The 17325-nt window shown below is 51.6% G+C and overlaps 1 protein-coding gene, 1 long non-coding RNA gene and 1 other non-coding gene across 13 annotated transcripts in view; 2 read left to right on the plus strand and 1 right to left on the minus strand.

Moving 5' to 3' along the window:
* Positions 1-17325, minus strand: part of LOC135320032 (uncharacterized) — a 285059-nt gene that overhangs the window by 217142 nt on the left and 50592 nt on the right. The window lies entirely within an intron of this gene.
* Positions 1-17325, plus strand: part of COBL (cordon-bleu WH2 repeat protein) — a 154755-nt gene that overhangs the window by 109577 nt on the left and 27853 nt on the right. The gene's annotated exons all lie outside the window — the stretch shown is intronic.
* TRNAG-ACC (transfer RNA glycine (anticodon ACC)) lies at positions 5055-5127 on the plus strand. Its single transcript has one exon. It is a non-coding gene; the product is annotated as a tRNA-Gly (tRNA).

The following is a 17325-nucleotide window of genomic DNA, read 5'->3' on the forward strand; positions in this document are numbered from 1 at the left end:
CTCGATTCATTCTCTCTTTTTTTTTTTTCACAAAGACATATTTTCCATCCTTAAATGATGTTTGATCATCTTGACGTTGGAGAGGCATCCGGATGCAAATGAGTTGTACAGGGTGTTCAGAAATTGGGTGTTCAGAAATTCTCGGCAGAAAGATGTAGCCGAGGCTCTTTAAGCCCCTCACGCCAAGGCCGTGAGCTTTCAACGGCCTCTTTCATGGCCACAGTTGTCACCACGGATCCTCTTCCCCGGGGAACCACAGAGGGGGCAGCGGCTGAGTGGGAAAAGGTGGCCTTTGACAGCGGAGAGTGGCCACAGCCCAGGAGCTTTGGATGGGAGAGCCAGGCCCGAGGACCTTCCCACCCCTGACCTTACGCAAACCGGGGACCCTGGCTTCCCGCCGGGCCTGCCTGTGTCTGGGGGGGCGGTGTCAGCGTGCGGCGTCGGCTGGGGAGACCGTTGGACAAGATCTGAACGGCTGCATTTAAAGGCTGCGCCTGCAGAAGAAGAGCTCCCTTCTGGGTCTTTGCAAGTGGCGCAAAAACAGATCCCACCCCTGCCCTTGGGGACCTGCAAAAAGAGGGCTGAGCGGAAAAATGGAACAAGCCGTAGACGGAATGAAACCTGGAGGCTCCATTGCCACCTCGTGCCCCTGGGGTCACGGGTCTGTTCTGTCCATGCCTTCATTCGCCAGATGCGTGTCATCGGGACGTCCTCTGTCCTGCCCGGGTCACAAGGCATCTTCCTTCCTCTCTCCCCATCTCTCCCCAACTCACACAAACCAAGAAACGCCAGGAAAGAGCATAGAAAGACAGGAGGACCAGAGAGGAGGCCCCGTGAGGGTCAGACCCCCGCAGACGTCTGCCCTCCTCCTGCTCCCTGCGTCTCTCCTGGCTGCGTGTGCGCCAGACACGAATGCGTCCAGCTCGGAGATTTTATCCACCTCGTTAGCAGGACCAGCTTGACATCCTTGGCAGCATTAAAAGCTGGGAAAGGCTGGGATCGCCTGCCCACCCAGGCGGAAGGCAGTCTGCCTTCCTTGATTACATTCAGGTCTTTCCAAAGGTTAAGGACAAAAAAGTCCTGGGTGGTCATTTGTTTTTAGATTTTTTTTTTTTTTTTTTACAGAAGGTTGAAGTCACCGGTCACAGGGGAGCGGTAGGTGGCTGGATGCGACGTTCCGCCCCTCGCCGGGCGTCGCACCTGCCCTCCCACCTGGCTCCCTGTGTCCGAAGGTGTGTGCAGTGCGCAGGGGCGTCGGCCTGCCGGCCACCGGCTCCCATGTGTCTTGTCCCGAGTGCAATGTGAGACCCGGGCTCCCTGTGGAAGACACTGTGTTCGTGACAGAGACCAGACCTGGGTACCTGGAGGGCCAGGCGTGAGCTGGCTCCGCCCACATGGCAGCGCTGGGTTTGGGCGCAAACTGAGCCAGGACGGTGGTGTCACTGGTCCCCAAGACCTGGCACAGAACAGGGGGCAGTGGGAATTCACATTGGGGCATCTTTGACCCTCACCTTTGTGGCGCCTCCCCCTCACTCTCTCCCACGGTGCCCCAAGCCCCGTTGCACACCTTGGGCTTTGCGCCTTCACTGTTATTTGTCCCGCTTGGGTTGTTGCAAGGAGGTAAAATGCGTTCTCTTGAACACCCCGTAAGCACAGCCAAAGATAAGATTAAAAAGCGCCAAGCAGCCCACAGACGGTGGATGTGGACGCAGGTGTGAGGTGGTAAGATGTGAAATTGGTCCCTGATGCCACACCCTTCATTCCGATCCCTCCCCGTCCAGAATTTCCCATTCCAACCACCTCCGTGCCCCCGCCCCCCGCCTCTGGAGGGTCTTGTCCTGTCCCCGTCCCCGTGGCTTTGCTGGTCACTGCTGCCTGCTCCCCCGTCCAGAACCGGCCCTCTGCCAGCCCACCTGGGAGCCAGCTGGACCTCAGGCCCTTCCCCACGGACAGCCCCTCCGTCCCATTTTGACGCCTAAAGTGTTACCGGTGCTTGACTCCTGGTCACTAAGACGGTATTTACCTGGGGCAGGGGGACATCGGAGGACACCATGTGTTCTGCACCACTGCCCCATTTCTCTGGGACTCCTGGACTCTTTTTGAACCAAAATACAGTCTGCAGTTAGCAGAGATCAAGTGACCGTCCCCTTGTGTGTCTGCCTGGCTCGAAGAGGCCACCTGCCCACGGCCTCCCTCCAGCACCGCGGGGGACCAGATGGAGGCGTGTTCTGCACAGGGATGGGGCTCTCCGTGCTCCCCCCACTCCCATCCCGGGGGTCTGTCTTTAGCGTCCCTCCCACCCCTTCCTCTCACCCTCCAGGTGTTTATCCCTTCCTCCCACACTTAGGACACACACCTGCATGTGCCATGTCACCAGTCTGAGCCACTCAGAGGCCGCCACGGCCTTGAAGGGCACCCAGCACCAGCCTTGAGGTCCGTCTGCAGGACACTCGGTAGACAGAGTCCGCATTGCTTGTCACGTCTGAGACTGAGTTTAAGAAAGTCTGTGGCTTCCACCTGGACTCCGTCACCCACCAGAAGCCAGGCTGGGCTCTTCTCTGTGGGGAGGCCCATGGGGCCAGGAGGGAGGGAGCCTCTAGCCAACAGCCAGCAAGGATCTGAGGCCCTCAGTCCTCTGCCCGTGGGAGCAGAGAGCTGCCCGCAGCCGCCGACGGACCCTGGACGCCGAGCTCCCCAGTCGGGCCTGCAGGTGAGACCACAGCCCTCCCGGGTCGGCGCCGCGGCCCAGAGGCAGCCGGCTGAGCTGTGCCCGGATTCCAGGCCCTCAGTCAGCCATTCTTATTGTTTTAAGCCTGAGCTTTGAGATAATTTGACCAGAGGCAATAGGCCACCAATGCAGGCTGCCAAAACCCCATCTCAGACCTTTTCAGGGACCCTCTCATCTCCTGGAACGGGAATCCCAGTGGGACGGACGTGAGTGCTAGTGAACTGACGCCCCGAGCTGCCACCGAGGGGTCCCTTCCCTGTGTCATCTTTGGGGTCGACCCCGCCCTCAGGCTGGTATCAAGGATGCTGGCACCGTTCCCTGCGTCCCATCCCGGCACCAGGACTTTGAGAGGAGGAGAGAGACTGTCTTTTCTGCAGAAATGCTCTCTGTGGTTTCTCTCACGTCTCATGGGCCACCGTGGCCCTGGGAGGAATGGGGTTCCCCTGGGATGAGCCAGCTTTCCCGGGCGTGTGGACGCCGCTGGTCAGCCCTGGGACTCTGCTCTTTGGGAAATGGGGGCGGTGCACGCGGTGTCAGCCGCCAGCAGTGTTCACTGCACGCGGGATGCAGCGTCCAGTTTGCTTCGTGGGTCCGGAGGATATGAGACTGTGCGAACAGGTGTAGAGAGGACTCCGTGCCGGAGGTGAAGGCCAAGTGGATGATCCAGATGGACGGCCACGTGCCTGAAGGTCAGAAATCACCGGAGCGTCGTGGTCCCCAGGGCCAGTTTCAGTGCGACTGCCTGACGTTGCTCCTGGCATTAGAACGTGCCCATTTAGAACCCAGGGAGGTCCAATTTCTGGATAATCTTAGGAGCTAATAACAGAATAGGGTGGGTAAAGTGCGTTCAGCCTATCAGTCTTGGGAATCCTGTATCTCATTTATTATTTTTTTTTTTTGGTGGGGGCGGTAATTAGGTTTATTTATTTACTTTTTTTTTAGAGGAGGTGCAGGGGGTGGAACCCGGGACCCGATGCATGCTGAGCACGCGCTCTGCCACTTTGAGCTGCACCCTCCCCGCTTAATCCGTTTCTGGTTAACAAGCTTTCACATTAACCTCCAGATATCTGATCACATACGTAGGTGCTTCAAGTGTGTGCCTGAACCGTGTGCGTGTGGGGTGGCCCCCATAACCATCTAACCAGCTCACTCTCTAATTTTGGTTTTAGTGGAACCTTCCCTGTGGGTCACCACAGAGGAGTCTGTCCCGCTGGTGGCCCTGAATTGTTTGCTTACAAGATGTGCGATCATTAAGCGATGAACAAAAGTGATTGGCTGCTTATTTCAAAGATAAGACCCTGGGGATTCAGAAATCACTGCATATAGAGCTCAAATTACAGGTTCTCAATTTCTTTTGTGTTTTGAAAATGAAACTGTCCGACGGCTGGCGATTCCTTACGCATCTTCCCACACTGGCTTTCCTTGCGTACACGTGTCTAAGGTGACAGGCAGAGGGGTTTAAAGGCAGGGAGGGAAAAATGGGCCATCAACCCCTGTTCTAAATAGTGTGCAGACTTAAAGCAGACCTGTGACAACTGCAATGATGCTTCCAGCTCATTGGTTTTCAATTTGTCACCAAGGATGCTAAAGAAAAATTGTAAGTTGTCCAGAGTAGTCAGTCCTAAAGCTTGGACTGGAGCACAGTTCCAGGAGGCTTGTGTGTCGTGGGAGCACCCTGGACCCGGCAGGTGTGTGGCCTTCAAAGCAAGCCCAGGGAAGCTCTCCTGCCCCCGCCTTGTGTTTACATGATGCCTTCCTTCCCGCAGCCAGAGAACCGGGAAGGCACACAGAAGCTGGGAAAACAGGAAGCGGGCGGTGAGCACGGGGGCCTCCCGTAAAAAGGAAGGAAACCGGTGGCTGTGGGAGCAGAGTCTGTCCCCACTCACAAGTGCATTTGAAACAAATGCAGCTGACTTCGCAGCCTGTTTTGATGGTACCTTGAAAACCACTAAATCCGCCCAATATGAACTAAAGACTGAATTCTACTTAGAAATAAAGCAGTGAGGCTCACATACTGTGCACAGTATGTTTAAAAACCCTACGAACGTATTTCTTTTTGCAAATGATGCTTTAGCTCTTTATTTACGAGATACGGTGTCCCTGAATTGACGGGGAAGTAAAAAAATTTCATGACACTCGCGGGGGCAGCTGTGCACCGGACCTGGCTCCCGCCAGCGGGTGAGAGCAGACGGTTGACATTTTCGGACATTTTGCAAGCCAATTGCTAAATAGAACCATTATTTTAAAGTAAATTATGAGAAAAAAAGAGTAAATTATGTGACCTTACCATTAAATAAGTAATACTAAAAATAAAAGTAACAGGGTGGGAGGGTGTAGCTCAGTGGTAGAGTGTAGGCTCACCATGCACAAGGTCCTGGGTTCAATCCCCAGCACCTCCACTAAAAATAAGAATGATAATTAAAGATGCATAAATAAACCTAATTATCTCCACCCCAAAACAAACAAACAAAAAGTTTCTAAAAAGGTAACATATTGAAAACATCACTCCCTCATTATTTTACCACATTTGACTATTTCTGTGTTCTTGAGGTTAGGTATGCATTTTGAATCAATATGGTTCAATAATCTATAACCGTGAAAACACCATATTGTAGCACGCCACCGCTTCTCTCCTCCCAGCACCACGGTCAGCGACTGACGTCCGTGGCTGGAAATGAACTGTGTCCCCACAGGGAGCAGGTGCACCCCGGATGTAGCCTGGCTGGATGGATTGTCGGTTCCTTATCCAGATGCAAGAGAGTGACTGGGAGATGTTAATAATGTAGGTCAGTTATGAAACATGTCCTTCCAGTAGCCAATGCACCGCGTCTTCTTGCATCTTGTAGCCCCCCCCCAAAAAAAAAGTTTAAGAATGGCTCTTCCTTTTTTCAGAAACAATTACTCCATTCAGCAAAGCCATTCATGTGATTGACAAACAGGTCAAGTTCCAACACGTCTTCATGGCTTCATTTTCATCTTCCTTCTTCAAAAATGATCAATCCACATTTGTGTCAAAATTATGTGTGTTTGTTAACGCTAATAGTAGGTTGACTAGAGAGAAAATGATTTGGCAAAAATTAATAAAAGCAAAAAAAAATTAATAAAAGCCAACTGTGAGAATCAATTGCTTATATAAAATTTCTAACAAAAGATGAATGTGTGTTTCATTATTTCTTGGAAATTTTGTGCTCTCCATCCTTTTCCATCAGTAAAACTTTAATCTATTTATCTATCTCCTTTGCTTTTACCAAAGATCTGGTTACTAACCCTTGACCAGCCTACCGCTGCAAAGGAATAACAAAGATAAATAGGAATGTTAAAAGGAAGTGAAATTATTCAGTTAAGAAAACTGATGGCAACATTAATCTTGGCTTTCATAAGTCACTGCTCAACCCCAGAGTTGAGACAAATAATCAAACAGGTGTCTCTGCCTCTTGGTGCTGTAATTTGCAATATAAGTTCCGACTGGGCATAAAAAACAAATTTTTTTAACATCGAGAGTTACAAGAACTTCTTTCTGGGTTTGTGTAAATTTAAAATGGAGAGCTTGCTTTTTCAAGAATGGTTCGGGGGAAGGGCAGTCCTCTGTGGTAGGAGTGCGTGCTTAGCGTGTACAAGGTTGTTCCGGGGTTCAATCCCCAGTCCCTCTGCTAAAAAATAAATAAGTAAATAAACACACAAGCAAAAACATAGGAAAATAAACAAATAAACTTAATTACCGCCCCCCAAAAAAGAAAAAAAGGACATAAAATAATTTTTAAAAGGACTGTTCAGGATTCTGGATTCTTACTGAATAGCATTATTTCATTTTATTAGTTAAAAAGCGCAAAGGGGCTACAGAGCAATCCTTTCCTTCCTGACAGTAATCTTCAAAACTGTTGTTAGGAGATGGTTTTAGGTACAACCATTCTTTAGTTTAATCCCTGGCATTCAAGGCTTGCAGAGCCTGAAGCTCTGCCATGTCACCAGGAGGAAGAGGAAGACCCAAGGGAGCTTTGCTTCTTGAAAACAGGGCATCTGAGCCTCTTTCCAGCTCCGTAAACCAATATCCTCGTGATCAAGGTTGGGTTGATGGCTTGGCCGTTGAGGGGATTCTGAAGCAAGGTTGTCTGTTTTCCCCTGCAGCTCTGAAAGCACCTTAGATTTTTTCTTTTCCCACCCCAAGAGGTCAGAAATGGCTTTTGCCTAACCAGCCGGGCAGTGTCTCCATCTGCAAGAACTTTCAGGTTTCATATCAAAGCCAAATAATTTTATTGGACAGCCTGAAAGGCAGCGGTGAGTGGAGTGATGGTTACGATGTGATTCTCCCGGGGGGACAGAATTGTCTGTGTTGGTGCATCGGCCCTTTTAACCACTGCCACGGACAGAGAGTAGAAGGAAGAGGAAGCAACCGCAGTGATGTGGTCTGGCTGATACGTCGCTCTACGCAGCTTCATCCCCAGGGTCTTGAAGCTGATGAGGGAGGCAGCGTTTATTTTGCCAGGCTTTGCGTTCATTTTCTGTCATTGGTTCCCCCCCACAGTTTATTGCTGTGCGTCATTCCCTTCTCATGCCAAGCGCTTCTGACGGACGGCCCCTCCCTGGATCCATACCTCCGCCTGTCCCCCGTGCCTCTGCTGTCCTGACTCTGGCGACCGTCCACCTGTCTGCAGAGAAGGGCTCACGTGTACACCTGTGACCTTCTTTCTTTAGAATTTTCCTATAAATGTGTTTGAGCGAGGTTCGGATTTACTTGTAGGAGGTAAAGACGTTTGTAAGTGAATTCTAGGTTGGTAATACTGACCTTGTCTGAAATTCCCTTTTCATTGAGACATGCCTATGTTTTTATTAAGAGTCTTGCTTCATTTGGGTTCATGAATTCCTATTTCTTTTTTGTTTGATACTCTGGTATAGAATCTCTTCTCCAGTTACACCAAATTGTGTTCGTAAATTGACCCAGGAGTCAGTTTGGATAGAACTGAAATAGATGGTCTATCCGTCTCGATAACTAGGTATCTGTCTGTCTTTCCATCTACCTGTTACAATTAAGTGCCTAAGCTCACGAGCAATAAATACACAGCATGTAGGAACTCACGGCTCAAGCCCTGTAGATAGATAACCCACCCATAGGGATCCGTAGGACCCAACCATTTTTTCAGTATTTCTCAAGTTTCCCTGTGTTCTCCCTCCATTTAGAGAGCTTAAGAAAAGGGGACAGAGGAAGAGGAACATTCTTCTCGCTTTATTCATCATCAATTCGGTTATCCACCCATGCATTCATCAAACATTCAGCACCTACTGGATGCTAGGGGCCTTCGGGGGCTGTGAGAGTGAGGAGCACGTGGCTTCTGCCCGTGGCTTTTACTTACTGTGATGTGGCCATGATTCCATTTGACAGACGCTAGTCTGGAGGTTGGCACCAGTGGTTGACACGCCCGGGGGTGTAGCAACTCCGTCTATGCAGGAGTGTGGGCTGCTCCTCCTTGTGAATGAGGGAGTCCTTCTCCCATCCAGTCTCCGAGAACCAGGTGCTTCAGCCGTCCTCAGACAGACAGAGCAGGTGGAGAAAGGCTCAAATTAAAGATTCAGGGTTCTGGAAAAGACGCTTGCTTGCTTTGATAAATTTCTACTAGCATGTAAAGCTGCATTTGAGTTGGAGAGGCTTGTCATGTTTCCCTCCCAAAGATGTTTTAAATGTTATTGCTCAAAGTAGAAAAAAAAGAAATCAGCTAAGTGTTTTTTACTTGTATGACTGTCGTCTGCTTGATCACAGGGACGCTGTTAGCAATGACAGATGTCAGAATGGTCACAGCTGATACTGGAATTAAGCTAGGGCTCAAAGAAATACAGATGGAGAGCAATTGGTTAATTTAGTGCCATGTGTTGGTGAAAAAAGAAAAAAAACAGAAAGTTACAGAAACTACTCACAAGAAACGTCTCCCAAACTATTCAAACATAGAACAAGTTAGAAAGAGCTTTTTTTTTTTTCTTTTTTGCATTGAAATAAAGAACTTTTGTCTGATAAATAGCAATCATTTGACCTCAAATCATTAAGCGGGGAAAGTCTAAACAAGAAAAGGTAATGTTTACCTACATGCTGGGGAAAGCATTGGGATTTGTGACCCAGACATTAAAGACTGTGGAAGATTGTGTATAATTACAATCATAAACATGTGTGAGAAGTAGCTATTACACTGAAGAAAGATGGCAGTGAAGGCAAAAAGTCCAGAGAACAGAGGAAAAGCAATGTTGCTCATAGAATTATTGGTGAGGGGGACAGGAGACAGAATCCAAAGGCTATAACAAACTCTAGTGAAAACAGAGGATGGGCAGAATCCAAAGGCTATAACAAACTCTAGTGAAAACAGAGAACGGTCAGAATCCAAAGGCTATAACAAACTCTAGTGAAAACAGAGGACAGTGATGTTGGGGGTGGGGTGGGGAGAAACAAACTCAATGGAGATAGAAGCATTTACGTGGAGAGCAGAGCTTGACCATGGCACCCCTCATGTCCCAAATCAGGAAGTTAGCCAAGGACGCAGCCTCAGGGATTTGTCACCAAGGGGGTCTCATACACGGCTGGGTAAAGTTCAGGGCCATTCGACGACCAGGTCCTGGAGATCTGTCTGTGTCATGACACAGTGCTCCCTAGCATCAGAAGCTTTGGGAACCAGACACATTAACATGGTTGAATCTTTTTTTTTCTCAAGACACTTGCGTTTCCGGGAGTTTTCCATTTCTGTCTCACTTCTGAATCTGTCCCTCCTTGTGGGTCATTTATTCGCCTTCTAAGCCAACAGGAGACCTGTCTGCGTGTTTTCTCCATGACGCGACAAACACTATCAACAGTTACGCTAAAAGAAAACATACTTGTAGTCGTTAAACTTTCCTGATGGTTAACAAATCAAGCAGCCCTTGTTGACAGGTCTGCACCCAACTAGGTCACTGAGGAATCCTGAACTTTTCGTATGAAAATTCTGAAACCTCTTTTGTGGGGAACAAATGCTCCAGGTCCTACAGATGAAACAGCTTGGAAACTGTTACTCCAGAGGACTGGCTGGGGTTTTATCTACACACCCATTATCGTCCATCCCGTGTCACATCTGTGTTTGCCACACTCATCACCGGCTCCTGTTCCCCAGTTTTCATGTTCATTTGGGTCCTTGAATGGATTCTGTTTGTTCACAACGTTCGTAACTCGCACAGTCTGATTCCAAACATGTCCATATGCAGGCTGACGTCTTCCACAACAGGGTTAGCATCACATCTTCCAAACGTTGTGAGAGAAGAGGGAAGCCCGCCACACAGGTGTTCCAGGCGTGTTGAACCAGCACCACCGTTTGTAAGATGTCTAGAAATGAAGCCACTCGCACAGCCCTCACTTCTTCTGTCCCCTCTGAGTGTGTGTGTGTGTGTGTGTGTGTGTTAACTCTTTCATCATTCACACCCACAGAGTGTGGAGCAGGCGGAAAAAACTCAAAATAATTTTGCTCCTTCTAAGTCACCCTGATTGAGCAACAAGAAACTTCAAGCACTTGGGTGAAGACGAGGGTTTAAGTCAGAAAGGACATGAGGCTGTGTTCCCACGTTTGTCACCAAGAGCAGCACAGGATGGGTGACTTTTCTAGCAAAAACCCTCCCCAGGAAGCCGTGCGATTAAACGGACCACGGCGTTCAGTGTTTATCCTGCCCTGCAATGCACGGGGGTAAAAATTAACCAAACGTGCAGCCTAAATCAGAACGCAGTACCAGTGTTTATTACACACTTTTTTCTTTGGCTTGGAAGGAACTAGGGTTAAAAAGAACACAGACCTTTGTATGTTTGCTGTGAGTGAGATGTGGGAACGAGGAATAGAAAGGCCTCCTAGTAGCTCAGATCCTGGACCAGAGGGTGGGAACGGGTGTCAGACCACCACGTCTGGCCCTCAGGTGGGTCCCCTTTGCCGGGTGATCAGATCGTTCAGCCAGATCGGCCTCGAAAGCCCATCTCCTCTGTGATGTGTCAGAGCCTCCGGGACGACTCTTGGACCAGGAGCTCACCCCTCACTGTGCCCCCCACCACCTGCCCCAGGTAATCTGTTTGCTGACATAGTTCGTGGGCTGTTTTTCCAATAGGATGATGTAGGGGGAAGTGATTACGTCTTAATCGTCAGGCTCCTGACTCCAAGTGGACAGAAGTGAAAAAAAGGCAGCCAATACTTTAAAACTGCGGTTTCCAGAATCAGGAGAGAGAGCACAGCTCTGGGGGGAAAGTAAAGGGTACTGGTACCTCCGTCCTGATTCTCTCGTGGGCGTTTCTGCCTAATCCCTTCTGTTTGATGTGCAAGATCTCTGTCCATCACTTCTCTCCCCGACTCAGTCCTCTCTTATGCCTGAAGACCCCAAACGTCCACCTGCAGAGGTGTTACTGGCCACATCTGCTTTTTACATCTGTCTCCCGTCACATCACATCGTTAAGAACTGAGTGTTACTCCGTGGAGGGCAGCGTGTCCCCAGGCTGGACCGCCTCCCCCTGGACAACTAACTGGCCTGTCTTAGGCCTCTCGGGCTCACGACAGAAATATTGTAGGCAGAGATTCGGTTCATGACGTTTCATGAATGTAAAATAATAGCAGATGGTTTAGAATTGAGATTTTTAGTCCCTGATAGAGGTGGAATTGTAAGTCTCCGTGCATATTGCAAATTGAAATGCAGGAATAAAATGGAGAGCAATTAGCAATGTTTTGATTTTGTTTTTTCTCTTTTTAAGAGCTTTATTCGGGTGGGGGAGGGTATAGCTCAGTGGTAGAGTGCATGCTTAGCACACACAAGGTCCTGGGTTCAATCCCCAGTCCCTCCTCCAAAAATAAATTAGTAAAGCTAATTACCTCCCTCCCCCAATTTTTTTTTTTTAAAGAGCTTTCCTATTGTGTAATTGGCACACAAAAACCCTGCGGATGCGTGAAAAAAGTGTGTCATTTGACGGGGGTTGACACTGGTATACACCCATGAGATGCCCATCCCACCACCAAGACAGCGAACATTTCCAGCACCCTCAGAAGTTCCCTCGTGTGCCTCCGTGGTCATCTTTAATCCGTGTGAGCGTCTGCACAAAGGAAACATTATGCATGGTCACTATCTGGGCGGCCTCACTGTCAATCTAACGGGGAAAGCTAGCAGAATATAATTTTCAATGACCAAAATTGGAAATGAAGTGAGAAGGCAAGCTCCGTTGTAACTCATGGGGAAAGAGTTCAAAGTGATGACCTGAATGGTCACGTTGAACGTTGCTCTGCGGGGTGGGGTGGAAGGAAAAGCGGCCACAGCGTTTTCAGCCAGAGCAGTTTCTCACTCTGTCCAGACGTTCAAGAGGAGACGAAAGGTTCTTCCCAGCTGCATCACCTTCTCCCACTAAAGCGGCCTGAGCGTGTGTGATCTCCACAGTGTTACCATGTTGTCAGCGGCTTCCGAGGACACGGGGCCCACATGTTAAGCAGGGACATTGTGGGCTGCGCTTTCCTGGCAGAAGCACCGGGGCTCTGCCCTACGGCCTGGCAGCCGCCGTGCTCTGCCTTGATGGCTTTTGATCAGCCCGTGCAGGAATAAGCCACTGAATCAGTAAGTAAGCTTTTTTTTTTCTTTTTTTACCTGTGATTTTTTTTTTTTAAAAAAAGGGCAACGGCAGGAACTTTTATCATCATAACTATTTTTAAGTGTGCAGTTTGGTGACGTTAAGTGCATTCACACTGTTGGGAGCTCCGTCTCCAGAGCTTTGTCACCGTGCCAATCCACAACTTCACGCTCATTAGACGTCAGGGGGCTTCGTTCCCCTCCCCCAGCCCCTGGCACCCAGCATTCTGCTTTCTGCCTCTGAATTTAACTACTCCAGGAGCCTCATGTATGCAGAATCGTACACTGTGTGTCTTTTTGGGAGTGACTGATGTCATTCTGCAGAATGTCCTCAAGGTCCATCCACTGTGCAGCATGAGACAGGACTCCCTTCCTCTTATTAAGGCTGAATGTGACTCGATTATACACATATATGTACTTTTGTTTATCCTTCCGTCTGTCCGTGGGCATCTAGGACGCTCCTGCCTCTGGGTGGCTGTGCGTGGTGGTGCTGCTGCAAACCCCGGTGTGCACATATCACTTTGAGACCTGACTTTAAATTCTTCTGGATGTCACCCCAGCGGGGGGGGGGGGGGGGGCTGGTGACGCAGTATGCTTCTGCCTGCAAACAGGGTGACTCAATCTGGCTTAATCCACAGGCAAAGGTGTAGGTTCTGGCAAGCTCCTAACCCAGGCTCAGTCGTGTGAGCGCTCTGGACCAGTCACTGTGGCCCAGGGCCTGCCACGCACACATTGGCTGCAGCTAGAACGCACAGACCAATGGCCAGCCAGGAGGATGGGATTCCCACTTCTGATTGGACGATCGGGGGCCGTCTCCCAGGGAACCTGGATGCTGAGGGTACCCCACCTCCTCCACTAAATTCTGGCGCTGAACAGAGCCGGTGAGCTCGGGCAGCGTGCCCACGTCTCAGTGCCTGGTCTTTAGTTTGATAGCAAAGGTGGTTGTGAGGATCACCCATGTGAGTCCCCGTAAAGCTTTTAGAACAATGGCCAGCTCGCCACAAATTTTAACTCCCATGGAAGTGGCCACCATGTGCGGGAGGTTGTGCCTTAAAAAATCATCTTGATTTCGGCTTTTTCAAGATAGAGGTGGCAACACCAGGGTTCCTCGTGGAGGGAGCTGTTGGGCGCAGCAGTGGCATCTCGGGTCACGGGGACGCAGGCTGTCCCCTGTGCCCTCCCCGCACACCTGGCCTCACGCCAGTCTCTCAGGCGTCTCCAGCCCCTGTCGGTGCTTCAGTTCGGCTTCCAGTGCTAGTCAACCTGCCTTCACATGCTCACACACGTGATGCAGGAGTCTTCCTGTGTTTCGTCTTAGAATGGGAAATGACCGCACGTAGTGTTTTGGAACAGACCTCTCATAATGTGCCCTTTGGACGGCTCAAGGAAGGGCAGTGTGACAGGCAGGGTGCCCTGCGGGTGGGCGCATCCGCGTGGCCTGCCCTTACACCGCCGCCGGGCCACCTGCAGCCTGGGCGGACGGCGGTGAGCGAGGACGGCGCTGGGGCTGATGCCCTGTGTGCCCAGGGCTGCCCGCAGGCGTCCAGCGCTCCCTCAGGGACGGCCGAGCCGGGACACTCCAGGCCTGCACACGCCCCCACCTCCCCCAGACAGAGGCCCTGGCGCAGCCAGGCCCAGGCTGCCTCAGAGGACGCGGTGAGCCATGCCCACGGCTGACAAGGGAAAGAAAGCTCATGTTTCCATGTGACAGTAAAACCCAGAAGTAACTGGGCTGTGGCGCCATCCGGGGCTGCTCCCACTGTGGCCCAGTTTAGCTGAGACATTGGAATGGGGCTCATTCGACTCTTCAAAGAAAGCACCGTGCCTGCTGGAAGCTCCTCTCCCAGCCTCAGCGCCTGGACACCAAGGCTCTGACTTAAGCCACTGCCCCTCGGGGACACCGTGACCCAGAGCTAGGGCGTAACGGGGGGCATCGGAGACAGAGCTGTGCCTCCCAGCAGGGGTCCCTGCAGGGGACGCCCGCCACCTCTCGCAGGCACCCAGGCGAGCGGGCAGGAAGACACGCCGCGTGGAGTCAGTCTACCCATCGCGCCCGCTCTGCTGGTCCGGGTACGTCTCTCCAGCAAGACATGCCCACTGGGCGAGCCGCTTGCATAGACTTCGAGCAACGAACCAGGCCGTTGCCAAGTGCGTGTTGTACTTTTCAGAACAATTTCAAAGCATGAGAAAAGTAATGAGGGTTTTTATCTATATATATATAAAAAATAAGAATTCTTTCAGTCTTCTGTACTGCTTAGCAGTGGTGGAATCCTTACAATGTATAAGCATGGACGCGTGTCTGTCTCAGCCAAGTGTAAGACAACAGATCACAACGAACACACACGCACTGATCAGCTAGTAAGCGCCAGGCGTGGACGGAACAGAGTCACCGGCGTGGAGGGACAGGAACCCAGAAGAACGCATGCCTTACAGGGAAATGAGTCAGCGCTCCGCTTTTTACCAGCCCTGGAGACGTCGGCCCAGAAAACGCACCGAAGCGGGTTCGTCAAGGCACTGACCGTGGGGGCGCCAGATAGAGTTTGAGACAGATGCCCGTTTTGGATGAGGGATTCGTCCAGGGCACTTTTGAGAGGAGACGTCTGTGTGCGTTCCACCCCAACACGGGCACGGGGGACCAGGGCGTGCTGGAGGGGTGAGATGGGGTCGTGAGCAGTGAGCGAGGGGAGGGACGTCCACCCGAAACTCCAGCAGGGACCTGAGGCCGGGTCTCCGGGTGATGCAAAGAAGACAGGAGCTCCCATCCCACCAGGGCTGGAAGAAATGGCAGATAAATGACAGTACTCGTGGGTGGCATTCTGGGTTGGAGGGCGTGCTGACAAGCAGCAGAGGTGCACTGGGGCGGGTGGGCAGGGGAGGCACACGCCCACGAATGCTGAGACCCTCTCACCAGTACCTCCCTGCCTCCCTGGGATTGACACATCGGACTGCTGAGATGCAGCCGCGTCCCAGCAACCGCCAGGTGGAGGGGACAGCTGCAGGATGAATGCTGGGGGAAGGGGCACCACCCGGGGCTGGAGTTGGGGCTGGGGGCTCCATGCAGGGCTCAGCCGAGGAGGGAACAGCCCCAAAGGGGAGGCAAGGCCGACCCAGGAGGTAAGGCCAAGAGAAATGCAGCATTTAGAAGCAGTGCAACCCAGTTGAGGGCTCTTTCCTGCAGAGCATCCTGGACCTTCCCCAGTGGGCGTCTGCAAAGCTCACATCCCGGTTTGAAGGCGGCCTTGCCCAAGGCTGTTTGCCTCGGACCTGCATCACCTGTCAGCGGGCGGGGCCGGAGTCCTGCCCTCCACTTGGGAACTGAGAACCCCCCCCCCAAGGATCGGGGCATCACTCAGAGCAGAGGGAGGGTCCAAACGGAGGCCCCTGTCGGCCGGGACCTCTGAGCCTGGTGCTCGGGCATCTGTGAGCTGTTGGCTGGAGTCAGTGAGCCTCCACCCCCTGCAGCTTTTCTGATCTGCAAGTAATTTCCACCTCCCCTCCTCCGGGGCCGCCCTCCTGGGAGCCCCCCCTTTTCAGGGCTCCCCCCACACTTCCAGGCCTGGAGATGTGGCTCCCCAGGGAAGTCCTTCAAAGTCTCCAGACTGAAACCCGTCTTGGGAGAGCCCATGCCCACCAAAGCCTCCGTCTGTCTGGAGGCTGACGACGGGTCAGAATGACCACAAACGCATCGCGACAGCCACACCTGCTGCGCCTGGAGCGCGCGCTTGGCCCTGCCCTCAGGCTGGTCTGCACGCAGTCTCCTTGGTGGCTCCTTGCCTGAGGGGTGATCACTCTCCATCCCATTTACAGATGGGACAGTCAAGCCCTGGAGGGACTCATTTTCTCGAGGCCACATTGCATCAGCCCCCGTGGTTTAAATTTGTCCAAAGACGCAGAAGAAAAGCTGGTGTGTCCAGTCAGCTGGGTGTGCGCTCAGGCCACAAACGCAACCACGCCGTGCGCATCTGGTTCTCTTCCCGTGCGTGGAAGTTTTTGTTTTATACATTTATCCTAGAAGCTCCGAAAGACAGAAGGGATGTTGGCGATGAGCGATTATTTCCTGAAGAGTTGCCTTCCTGACGTCCTATGCTGGAGAAGAAGAAAACAAACTTTATTTTAAAATTCAACAGGAGCCTAAGAGAAAAAGTCAGGTGGTGGGCAGTTGCTGGGAGGAGGGTCTGCAAGACCATGTTGGGTGGGGACGATCGGAGGGGCTGCTGGCCTTGAAGGTCAGGAGAATCTTTCCTTCCCCGGGGGAGGCACCCAGCCTCCTGGACTCTCCGGGGCAGATGCGGTAAACTGAGCCCCGGCATCTCCGTGAGGTTATCTTGGGTACCAGCAGAGCTTGCTGACGTCAGAGCCTTCTGGCACAGGAAGCCAGGTTATTTTGGGGGCCACCATAATTGCGAGTTAGACAGGTGGTTGGTGTGTGAACCGTTTAATTTACTGGCTGTGGATTCTGTTGACTCTGGATGAGGCTGGGGACAGCTCTGTACAGGTTTCCCGAAATGACAGGCTCTGATGCTCACCTTCCCTTTGCTACGAGGCCGGCCGGACTCTGGAGGGGGTGCTCGGGGAGGTGGGGGGTTGTGGTGTCACTTGTCGCCTGCGTCTGAGTGGCTTTGAGGCAGCAGTTTTGTTACATGTGTAAATGCGTGTTGCAGACAAACACACCAACGTTACTAGTCATCGAGCTTTTTCTTACTCGCTTTCTTAAATTTGTGACACTCGCTTTCTTGTGATATTTGCTTTTTTTTTTTTTTCTTTTCTCTTTCCTTTTGGTTGTTGTTGGAGGGGCTGGGGATGGAACCCAGGACCTCATGCATGCTAAGCACGCGCTCCATCACTGAGCTACACCTCCCGGGACTCTCAGGGACACTCCCTCCTGCTTCTCATCTGCCTGTGACCTTCTCCAGGGCTGCCCCTCTGTGTGTCATCCGCCCTGAAGGGAGGAAAGATGTGAGCCTGGGTAACCAGACAGCCTCCTCCCACATCTGAAACGGGGAAGGCTG

The sequence above is a fragment of the Camelus dromedarius genome, chromosome 35, assembly GCF_036321535.1.
Source record: "Camelus dromedarius isolate mCamDro1 chromosome 35, mCamDro1.pat, whole genome shotgun sequence".
NCBI lineage: Eukaryota > Metazoa > Chordata > Mammalia > Artiodactyla > Camelidae > Camelus > Camelus dromedarius.